The 11491-nt window shown below is 39.9% G+C and overlaps 1 pseudogene; it reads right to left on the minus strand.

Moving 5' to 3' along the window:
* Nucleotides 1-1229: 1229 nt before the first annotated feature.
* Nucleotides 1230-2152, minus strand: LOC146021206 (piRNA biogenesis protein EXD1 pseudogene; annotated as a pseudogene).
* Between the last annotated feature and the right edge of the window lie 9339 nt (nt 2153-11491).

Below are 11491 nucleotides of genomic sequence, written 5' to 3' on the forward strand. Positions count from 1 at the left end.
TTGCCACTAGTCATGACATATAACATGAAATGTCACCAACAGAATTACATATGGCAATTTTCAACATGTGCCATGTTTTGACCACACAATAAATTTGGTGGTGCAGCATTTCCTAAAAGGTACCACACCACACTAGTTTTTTTACTAGAGAAATAGGCGCTATTAATTGATATGTAATATTATATAATCTTTAAAAAAACATTTTTAAAATAAATAAATAAAACTTTATAAACATATCTGTATGTCAAACTGCTTATTATACTGTAGATATAAGCTGCAGGTTTATTTGATGTGTCAGTGTGTACACATCTATTTAATCTGAATCTGCTTCACATATCACAATAGCAGATCCAGATTTATACTAAAGCAAGGCCAATTTGATTTTAATGGAACCGTGCACTAATCTAGATATTGCACCATATACTGAAATCACAAGTGCCAGACAAGGATTAAAAATGGTGGCTGCTTCTCACACCTGTCCTGCTACTGAATCACACTTAGATAGGGGGTTACAGGTGTCTCCGGTGTTAATGGAATCACTGTACCTTAAGCACAGATAACTCATACATGACTGCTTCACATACACTGTAATGCAGATGAAGATATTCCGTATATCATTCCAGGAGCCCGTCGATGCCGATCTCACCCTGCATCACACACCCAGACGCCACTGGAAGAGGACCTAAAAAGTGAGAGGAGCATGCAGGAGATGCTTGCGGTAGCCCTCAAAATTGCTGGATACTTTTGCCATTCTGCCACTGCCTGCTGAAGGCTGAAACGGCATCAAAAACTCCTCAACCTGCCCTGCCATCACCTCAAACAAGAGGTTGTGATGCGCTGGAACTCCACCCTCCTGCAGAGGATGGAGGAGCAGCAAAAGGCCATTCAAGCCTACACAGCCACTTATGACATAGGCAAAGGAGTGGGGATGTACCTGACTCAAGAGCAAGTGCATATACTAAAGGGTATATACAGATGTAGCCACTGTTATCTATACCTATAATAGGATTAAGTGAGTAATTGGATTACTCTGCTACTCCCCTACTCTATTGTTCTATGTATTGTATTCCAGATGAGAACAATATGATAGCCATGGCTAGCCATGCTGAACCATGACCTAAGGAAGATAGATGAGATGGGCTCCTACTGTAATAAGGAAGAGGGAGGTTGTGGGTTTTGTCTGGCCAGTAGGTTCTACTCCTTTGCAGCTCTGCAGTGCAGCTATTCCATTAATTTGCTTCTATTTTCCATCCAAGAAACCCTTGGCCATTGACAATGTATTTGTGTATTGCTTCCTCTCGCCTAACTTGCTGGAAAACAGAAAGTTGCTGAAGTTCTTTTGGAAGCTCAGAGCATATTTCAGTGCTGCCCAAATCATCCGCTGCTCCTTGGCTATGCATATTTAAATACCCCTCAACCAATAATGTAAAATCAGCTATCATGGCATCTAACATTGCTAGGTGCAGAGCCAAGGAGGCATGAGACTTCCAGAGCCAATACTTACAGAACATGTGTAGACATTGGACGATTAAGCCATATATTGGTGTTATCCTTTATTAAAGTTTGCTTGTAAGTCAGAAATGAAACTTGTGAAGACGGCATGTTGAGATGTCGAGTCAAACATTCCTTCCTCCGTAAGTGAACACGTATGATTTGGAAGGAAGCGACCGATTTCCATGAAGAACAGGTATACATCCCCTACCTGTATATCAGTATATCAAAGACTTTGCTAAGAACCACCCCATATTGGTGGACCAAGACAGTTATGGACCACCTTTAGAATGCTTTTGGCTTCAATCACTATTTTTAGCCATTTCTGAAAACTCCAGGCCCAAAGAGAAGGACATCAAAAAGATAATCTTTTCATAGCCACCTGCAGCCAGCACAAATTTCCATGGCGACACAAGTTCAGACCCACTGCACCTAAGCTCAAGATTTTCTTGCTCTGTAGATGTCTAATTTCAGAACCAAGCATAGGCTGAAACTGTTCTATCACAACATAGTCTGTATCTTCATCCTCAACTGCCCGTTTAATGGCCTGTAGGATACTGTCATGCATCCCATGTGGTGCAGGTAGATCAGGCTCTCTGATTTCCCCAGGTTTATCAGTATCTTCAATGCTCTCTTGTGATAAGGTTTTAATCTTTTTCATTAGCTGTATTTTCTGGCTCTTGACTTGAAGGACCAGATGATTCTTCTTGTGGTTCCACTTTCAGAATAGTATGCCCAAAGACTTTCCCAGTTGCTAAATCCTTAACTTTTCTTAAGGTGATTGTATGGCTCGCGTCAGTACTCATTGGCACGCCCTGAAAGCAAAAAAAAAAAACACGAAACAGATCCCAATATACGAAACACGAAAATGGTGGCGTTTTGGAACAGATCCAAAACCAAAACACTGCCCAAGATACAGACCCAAAACACATTTCACGAAACACGAAAACATTATACAATGCCCCCAGTAGTGACATATCCATAATTGCCCCAGTAGTGCTATTTGCAGTATGTCCCCAACCAGAGGCTGGCTGGCAACTTTAAGGCTGGAGGGCAAACACAGTCAGTGGCCCGGACTTCTCTCACCCAAAAAAACAGACAAAAGACATTAAAACACATGCGCGTAGGTATCTGAGGAGCACTTAGAACCGCTGAAGCTGTAGAGCGTTAGAGAATGTAAAATTAATTTTAAATAAAATAAAATAAACCATATTCAGCATGGCCACATAGCAAAACTAATGCAAAGCATCCTGGGATGTGTAGTTCATTAACATCTGGAGGGCCGGTGTTGCCCAGCCCTGGACTATGCTGTCTTAAAGACCTGATGCACTAAGCATGAATTCAATATCATCTATAAATTGGCTATAATAAATGACCTTGTCTTAAAAATAAAGCATAGTGTTTACTAATTCCTATTCATGCATGATCATACCAAAAGTCTGTGGCTACATTTGAGGCCATTGCTGTTCCTGTAACTTTAACATAGGGTATGGATCATTGGACAGACAGCAACTAGGTCAACAAACATTAGGCTAACACCACTAGGTTGACATGCATGAAGGTTGACATGACTGAAGGTTGACATGGGTTAGGTCGATAGGGTCATTAGGTCAACATGCATTAGGTCGACATGGGAAGGTTGACAGTCAAAAGATCAACATGGGGTTTTTCACTGTTCTGAATGTCAACACAGTCGACATAGACATTGAAATGTAGCACCGCGTACCCATGCTTTGGGCACGGTGCCTCACTATGCTTGGCACACTATTTTATTCTCCCACCATTCCATTGTGGATGGTAGGGCATGAAATACCACCTGTTGGCACATGTCAGCTAAAAAAAGACCTTTTGACTGTCGACCTTCCCCATGTTGACCTGATGCACGTCGACCTAATGAACCTGTCGACTTAACCCATGTCGACCTTCAGTCATGTCGACCTTCCTGAATGTCAACCTTCAGTCAGGTTGACCTTCATACATAAAAACCTAGTGGTGTCGACCTAATGCTTGTTGACCTAATACTTGTAGACCTAGTGTCCGTATCCCTAAACATAGTATTTTTCATGGTGCATGAAATGGTTGTGTACCAAAATCCATTAAAGCAACTGTAAAATAAACTCAGCTGGTAGATCTCTAATATCATGTGATTGAAATGCTCTTCTCACAACAGCTAATCCCTGTTCAAGGGGGATGATTGTAGATAATGATGAAAAGTGAAGGGTAGAAAGTAAAAAATACCCAGATAAATTATATAGTATCTCAATCTTATCGATAAAATCCCATGTGTCAATAAGGTAGCTATGGATCAACTGCATGAGATCTTGCCGGAAAATAAGTAATTAGGCACTCTAATATTGAAAAATTAAACCCCTAGCGGAAGTGATGGATCTGCCAGGAGGACAAGGTTTTGTGGACCTTAGGCAAGGTCTAAATTACTGGACAGAAAAGATAATTCTCCTTAAGGAAATGTGAAAACCGTTTAGACACCAATCTATGGATAACTGACAGGTGCATGATATTATCTACCATTATTTTAATCCTAAATATCAGGTTGGGATTACTATACGTGGAAATATCTGCAAGTTGGCACTTGATTTCCTTTTCATAATAAGAGCAGTTCTGTACAATGACCACAACAGCTTTATCGGCTGGTCTTATCACAATCAATGAGTTGTCTTAAAGTGTTTGCAATGCTGTTTCTGATCTACACTCAGATTACCATCATTTAGTTTATTCAGAGGTACATCAAAGTAATTCTTATTCATTCTCTCCTATAGTCGCATTTGAAGAATGTGGATCAAAAAATGTGATAGTCATCTCACCACCTCAAATTAAATATATCAAAAATAAAATTAATTATGTTTCCACCAACCAATAGTAGTTACCAAACTAATACCTTTATCACTACTGTAAACACTACAACCAATCCTACCCCACAAGCTCACTGCCTATGTGTCGGCCATAGGCGTGCGCACGGGGGGTGCCAGGGGTGCACAGGCACCCCCTAATGACCCCCCGCACGATTGCCGGCGGTGCTGCTGTCCACCCGGCAGTGCGCTGCCACCACTGAGCCACCCGCCGGCGGTAGCGCCGGAGCGGGAGATTTCTAAAGATACTCGGCTCCCACACACCGGTGGGCTGCCGCTGTATCACTGCCCCTAAGGAAAATGGCCGCTGGCTGGGAGGAGGGCTGCTGCGCATGCCCAGCCGCAGCAGCTCCTCCTCCCATGGGCCTTTGCGGAGTGTCTGACTCCAGGAATTAACCCTGTCACACCACCCTCCTCCTTCCGTCTCACCATTGCAGAGCTAGGGGCACTTCTTGAAAAGTAAGTACATGCCTGCACATGGCATGTATTAATACTGTACACTATATGTACTGTATACCATGTTTATATATATATATATATATATATATATATATATGATATATATATATATATATATATCATATATATATATATATATATATATATACATATATATATATATATATACATACATATATATATATATATATGTTACATTAAGGGGAGGGGGGCATGGCTGAAGCATCTTCAATTATAATAGGGGGGAGTGCATATAAAACTTCTTAAAATAAAGCAGTGGCTGCAGGCCACAGAAACAGTTAATGTTAATAATGTGTAGTGGCCATTAAGGTGTGCAGCATAATGTGTAATGGGCATTAAAGTGTGCAACATAATATGTTATGGGCATTACGGTGAGTGACATAATATGTAATGGGCAATACTGTGTGTGGCATAATATATCATGGGCATTATGGTGTGCGGTATAATGTGTCATTTGCATTACAGTGTCTGACAATGTGTAATGGGCATCATGTGTGTCAAAGTATGTGTAATGGGCATCACAGTGTGGCATAATGTATACTGGGCATCATGGTGTGCGACAAAATGTGTAGTGAGCATCACGGTGAGAGGCATAATTTGTAATGGGCTTCACGGTGTGAAGTGTAATGGGTATCATGGTGTGAGGCGTAATGGGCATCACAGTGTGCGGTGTAATGTGTAATGGGCATCAAAGTGTGAGACGCAATGTGTAATGGGCATCACAGTGTGAGGCATAACGGTTAGTGGTCATCATGGTGTGTGGCGTAATGTGTAATGGGCATTATGGTGTATGGCGCAATGTGTAATGGGCATTACAGTGTACATTTTTGCAGTGCTTTCGGCACGCATTGTCCCTGTTTCTAGTGTGTATGTGTGTGGGGGGGGGATTTATAAATAAGTCACCTTCTATTTACAGTAGTTTGCATTGATGTCCAGTAGGCGGAGATGGACACGCCCAGTAGGCGGTGGTGGACACGCCCAGTAGGCGGAGATGGACACGCCCCTCCAATGGTGCACCCCCTAAAAAAATGGGCTGCGCACGCCTATGGTGTCGGCCTTGACTCTAAACTGTCTTCTGTTCCCCAAATTCAATCTGTCTCAAAATCATGCCACATGTATCTTAAAAATATATCCAAAATACAAACATACCTTACACAGGACACTTCTCAAATTCTAATCCATGCTATCATCAGCTACCACATTGACTATTGCAATAGTCTCCTTATTGGTCCTCTGTGTACAGACTCTCACCACTACAACCCGTTCTTAATGCAGCTGTGGGGCTAATCTTCCTCGCCAGATGTTCAATATATAATACTTTTCTTACACAAACTCATAAACCAAACTGGTCATGAAACAATCTACATCAATCTGTTTGCTTTTTCCAAAATATCTCCCAACCTGACCTATTCGCTCTTCACAAAATTTATATTTCTCATACACACGCACTATTCATTTCCAATCATGACTATATGGCTTTCTTCCTGTTACACCCAAGCACAATAAGTCTCATGATTCTTCTCTAGTTTCAAAACCTTTAAATTTTCCATGAAAAATCACCTCTTCAGACAAGCTTATTACATTTCAGAACCACCCACATAACCTTAATAAAACTTTCCAATCCATTTACATCCAAATACATTTTCACTTATTTTCTCTGTCACTTTCCCTTCATCCTCACCCCTAGCCAACATTGATGTGCCTTTCTACTGTTTTGAATTGTCTGTAACTACCCAATTTGCTTTATTACTGTTTTCCATTTTTAAAGTGCAATGTCATTTTTTGCACTATGCAAGAATTTGTTAATAAATAATAATAGCTCTACAGTATATCATTGTCTTGTTTTTAGACCTTGCACCAACAAGTTTTTTCAGCACATAGTTTTACTTACCAGTCTCATGTTCTGCTATCCATACACAGATTTCACTGATGTCCATTGTCTTCAGCAAGTCTGGCGCAGACATTTTTCCTCCTCATCGAGACTGCAAATAACCCATCAATCTCATTTCTTGGAAAAATCCACCCTAAAATTGCCCATACCACCTGTCCCTATCCGAGACACAATCGATGGCTGATTACATTAAAGAAAACCAGGTGATGACATTTATCCTACCATCTCCATGGTCGGAATAAAGATGGGAGACTGTGTCCATGCATTGATTATAGGGGACTTAATGACATAAGGGTGAATAATTAATAGCTGTACCTCTCATGGCGGAATTGTTCCATCGTGTCAGCGGAGCCACCATCTTCACAAATTTGGACATGAGAGGTGTGTGCAATCAAATCTGTATCTGAGGGCGACAAGTGGAAGACAGACTTTAACACCAGAGATGGCCAATATGAGTACCTCATACAGGCGCAGATGTATTAAGCCTTAACAAGAGATAAACATCCAGCCAATCAGCTCCTTACTGACTTTTTTCAAACACAGCCTGTAACATGGCAGTTAGCAGGTGATTGGCTGGACATTTATCTCTCTTTATCACCCTTGCATTTATCTCTTGTTAAGGCTTAATACATCTGCCCCTATGCCTTTTGGACTCAGCAATGCTTCAGCTATCTTCCAACACATAATGAATTTAACACTAAAAATATCTCAATAAATTTGACAATGGCGCCTGCATGAATAAAATAAGATTATACTTCCCTATAAGTGTGATATTCGGGGTTCCTCTTCACTCTTATGATACTCAGAATGGGCAAGTTGTCACATGAAAAACATAAGGAGACAATGCACGCATCTCCTCGGAAATGAAGTGGTTATGTACAATCCACCACTTTGGTGTCTCACTCCTAGTATTTGCTGAATACGGGGGATACCCCTACACAAATTACTCACAAAGGATCAATATAAGAACGGCATATCTGGCGGGTCTTTCTCCACTTCAGTCTTCCAATTGTGATTAGTTGTAAAGAGCAGATGCTGCAGTAGGTTTCAAATATATATATCCTTTAATCACAAAAACATGGTACACATAGGTAAAAAATGATGGGTGTTCTTTGTTCCAAATAAGGGGTCAGGTTTTCCAAAGATGTCTAATAGGAATAAATCGAAGCCCTGATATCCCATACAGTCCTTTCCATCCAAATTGGAGCCAGTCCACACCACTGCAGAAAATAGAAGAGTCCCCACCAAGGCGTTTCGATCCGTTCAGGATCTTTTTCAAGGTGTATGGATACTCCTCTGTTCGGGGTTTAAATACCCCTCTAATCCCCATAATGGGCACAGCTGTTCCTATAGTGCCTGTATGTTGTATGAATTAGAATGCCGTCATAGTTCCACATAATACATAGTTCTTTATACATGGTCCGGGTTTCCGGCATTTGGCTTCCGATAATACCAGACGTCACTTCCGGTGATGTCATCTCCTCCATAATATTGGCACCCGATCACATGCGGCTGTTACTTCCGGTCTCATCTTCCGGATTCTGCGGTTCACTACACTTCCTCCTTCCGGTCACATGATCTTTCACTGTAGTCATGTGTTCCCACGGCCATCTTCTTTTACTAGTATCTATCCCGGAAGTCATCCAGAGATGGCATAGAGTTTCATCCTCACTAAAATAGAGGATATATTAGCCGCATCAGTTTGGACCCAAAAAACATCATTAATTTGATTTAAAAAAAAAAGTTAGAAAACATCCTTTAAAAGATTTTTAGACAAAAAGAAGGGGAAATAATTTACCCCAATAGGTAATCCATACTAAAATAAGAATAAAGATTTATTTCATCACAATATTGCAAGTGACACAATAGACACTCCCTATCTTTGACGCAATGGAGCATGTAGTGCAACACATTGCCTTACCAGTAAGCAAGCATACATGCCACCCCTAGTGCAAAAAGAGTGTGGTGTCATCATTTTCATTCATCCCTGTTGTCGAGAGGGTATTCAAGGTATATATCCCAAAAAGTATATTCTATTTTGAAGCTTTATTAGATATTTCCCCCGCTTCCCCGCATACAAAGAGACGTGTTTTGGGGTAGCCAACTCCAGTCCTCGAGAGCTACCAGCAGTTAACGTGTTCCATGTCTCCTCACAGAATCACAAGTGAAGTATTTAGCTCCACCTGTGAATCTTATAAAATGTGTTAGTCAGTAATGTGTACCTGTGAGGTGAGCTGGAAACTTGAACTGTTGATAGCTCTCGAAGGACTGGAGTTGGCTACCCCTGCTCTAGAGCCTTAAAAGAGAAGTTGCCTACATTTGACCCAAAACACTACCATACTGTTATTTTGAACAATATTTAAAATGTGTGTGCTCTACTATCCTGATTTTAAGAGGGCAGTTTTTGTTTTCTATGTATCATACAGCATTTGCTCCCAAGTATGTAAATATCACACGCAGTCTGACAGTTAATCATAATTTTTTTAATCCATGATCTCTTGTTATCTGCATCCCAAAAATGTCTGAGAGCAGATTTGTACATTTTATATTAATTACATGAAAATAATCCCTTGGTAGCAATAATCCAGTTCTCTAATTAAACATTTTGTTAGATTACTAGGGGCTAGAAGGTTTTTCATATCCCTTGCCTTTTTAAAATCTTTTAAAAAATATCTTGCCAGAACAACCCACAAGTTTGTTTCAAAAGAAATGGAAGACTCTTGTACTGAGGGGAATCTTGACAAAAACAAAAATATGTGGTCAACCCTCCTAAAGCGTGCTTCTTGCAAAACATAAAAGGGCAGTATCCTGGCTGCTATTTTTACTGGACTATTCAATGCTGCCATTACCGACAGCATTGAAGGCAGTTTCCGACAAAACAGGTATGAATTTAAAACAAGTCAAATCTGTTTTGTTTGACAATCTGCATCCGTTTTTGACGATTTATGGACTTTCCAACACTCGACAGTCAGTACATTGAATTCCCTACTGTCGAGTTCCTGTCAGAAGGAACAAAAAGTGGTCTGGATTCCGACAGTCAGATTTCAGGATTGAATACCCCCAAAGTCTCCATTAAAGTATTGACAGTATTGTGCAGAATAGATTTATTTAAATGGTTTTAAGTATGTTAACGATGCATGAAAGCATTTTAAAAACATTTCAAGGCAGACGCATGCTTATATGCTAGTCTGAAAGATGAATGGCTAACTACTGTATTCTTGTTCAAAATGTAATAAGATTTTTTTAGCATAATTTTTAGTTATTATATATCAGATTTTATATTATCTCTGTCTACATCAGGCATAGAAGGACTGTGAGATGACGGATCTTTTATTCCTCTTGCATATAGTTAAATAGTTCATCTGTTGGTGCATCATAAGTGCTTTTTAAATAATCAATGATAAATATCCAAATACTGTATTACTATCATCAGACTGTGGTGTGAATTAAGACACAACTTTAATTTAATTTCTAAATACATGGTGTGCTGTTCTGTCATTGTTTGTTTTAGCCTTTATTGCCAGCCTTTGTAGAAGAAAAGTAACGAGATTTAATTTAATTCAACGTTTGTTAATAATACTTAATCAGTGTATCATTGGTCTTAGGCTGCATGCCAAATGGCAGCATGCAGTATTTTCTGTTAGTGTTTTGTGAGTGTAGTAAGATTTTTATAGGATAATTTATAACCAACAATAGCAGGACAGGACAGGAGAACACCGAAGGAGAAAAACATGCAATAATCTATCACAAATCAAAATCTGTCAGACTCGATTTAATAAACTTTAATATGTCAGTTGCCTAACTCCTACTTACTAAGCATCCTAGATAATCTTTACTGAACTATTTGCTTGGACAGTGCCAACCTGCTTATCTTAACTAATTACCATTTTGCTTTCAAATTTTTCTGAATATTTTTAGCATATCATTATACTCTATACTATTGCTATGCCATTTATTTTTTTTACCTGTATTCCATAATAATATTTTACTGCACTGGAATTGCTTTTAGCCATTATGTCTTACCTATGCTATATTAACATTGCTTAGTATAGTATTACTGTTCCAATATGTCAAATTTTTCAAAGTTTTCATTTTCATTTCAGATTATATTTTTAAGCACTGTCCTTTTGTCAGTATATATACCTGCATTTGGTTGTTTTTCCTGCACTGTTTTTGCCATTCACCATACACTCTTATACAGTACTTTATATCATGATCCAGAAACTTAGAAACACTTCCTTCCCATCCAAGTGTCTCTATTAGCTTGCTCTGTGGTACATTGTACAGCCTGCAGTAAACTGGCATAAATCTGGTGCACCTCGTGCACATCTATCATTCACCAGCAGGTAATGGTCTTTCACAGCTCTCCACCATGCTCATTCTCACTGCCATGTTTGCAGGCCACAGCCATGCCTCCATCATGCTGTATTCCCTTCATCCTCTGGTCATGGGCATGATCATCTTGTATCAGCCAATCCTGTTTCCTCCCTCTGACATTACTGCAGCACAACCTACAGTATCTGCTGGAAGCAGCTACTATAAGGGAGGACATTTCCAATCTGTCAGGGTAATGATTTCTCCAGAGTTGTTGCATCTCTAGATCTGCCCCTGAAAATATCCTGATTTTTATAGCAACGTACCATTCACCATCTTTCTGCACAGCCTGTCTCTGTCCAGTGGTTCCCACTGGTATCCTTTGGTTCCAGTCAATTCTCAACTGTACTGCTATCTCTCCTGGTATTCTCCACCTGTCAGGACACCA

Source organism: Crinia signifera, chromosome 7 (assembly GCF_055691185.1).
Source record: "Crinia signifera chromosome 7, ASM5569118v1, whole genome shotgun sequence".
Classification (NCBI taxonomy): domain Eukaryota; kingdom Metazoa; phylum Chordata; class Amphibia; order Anura; family Myobatrachidae; genus Crinia; species Crinia signifera.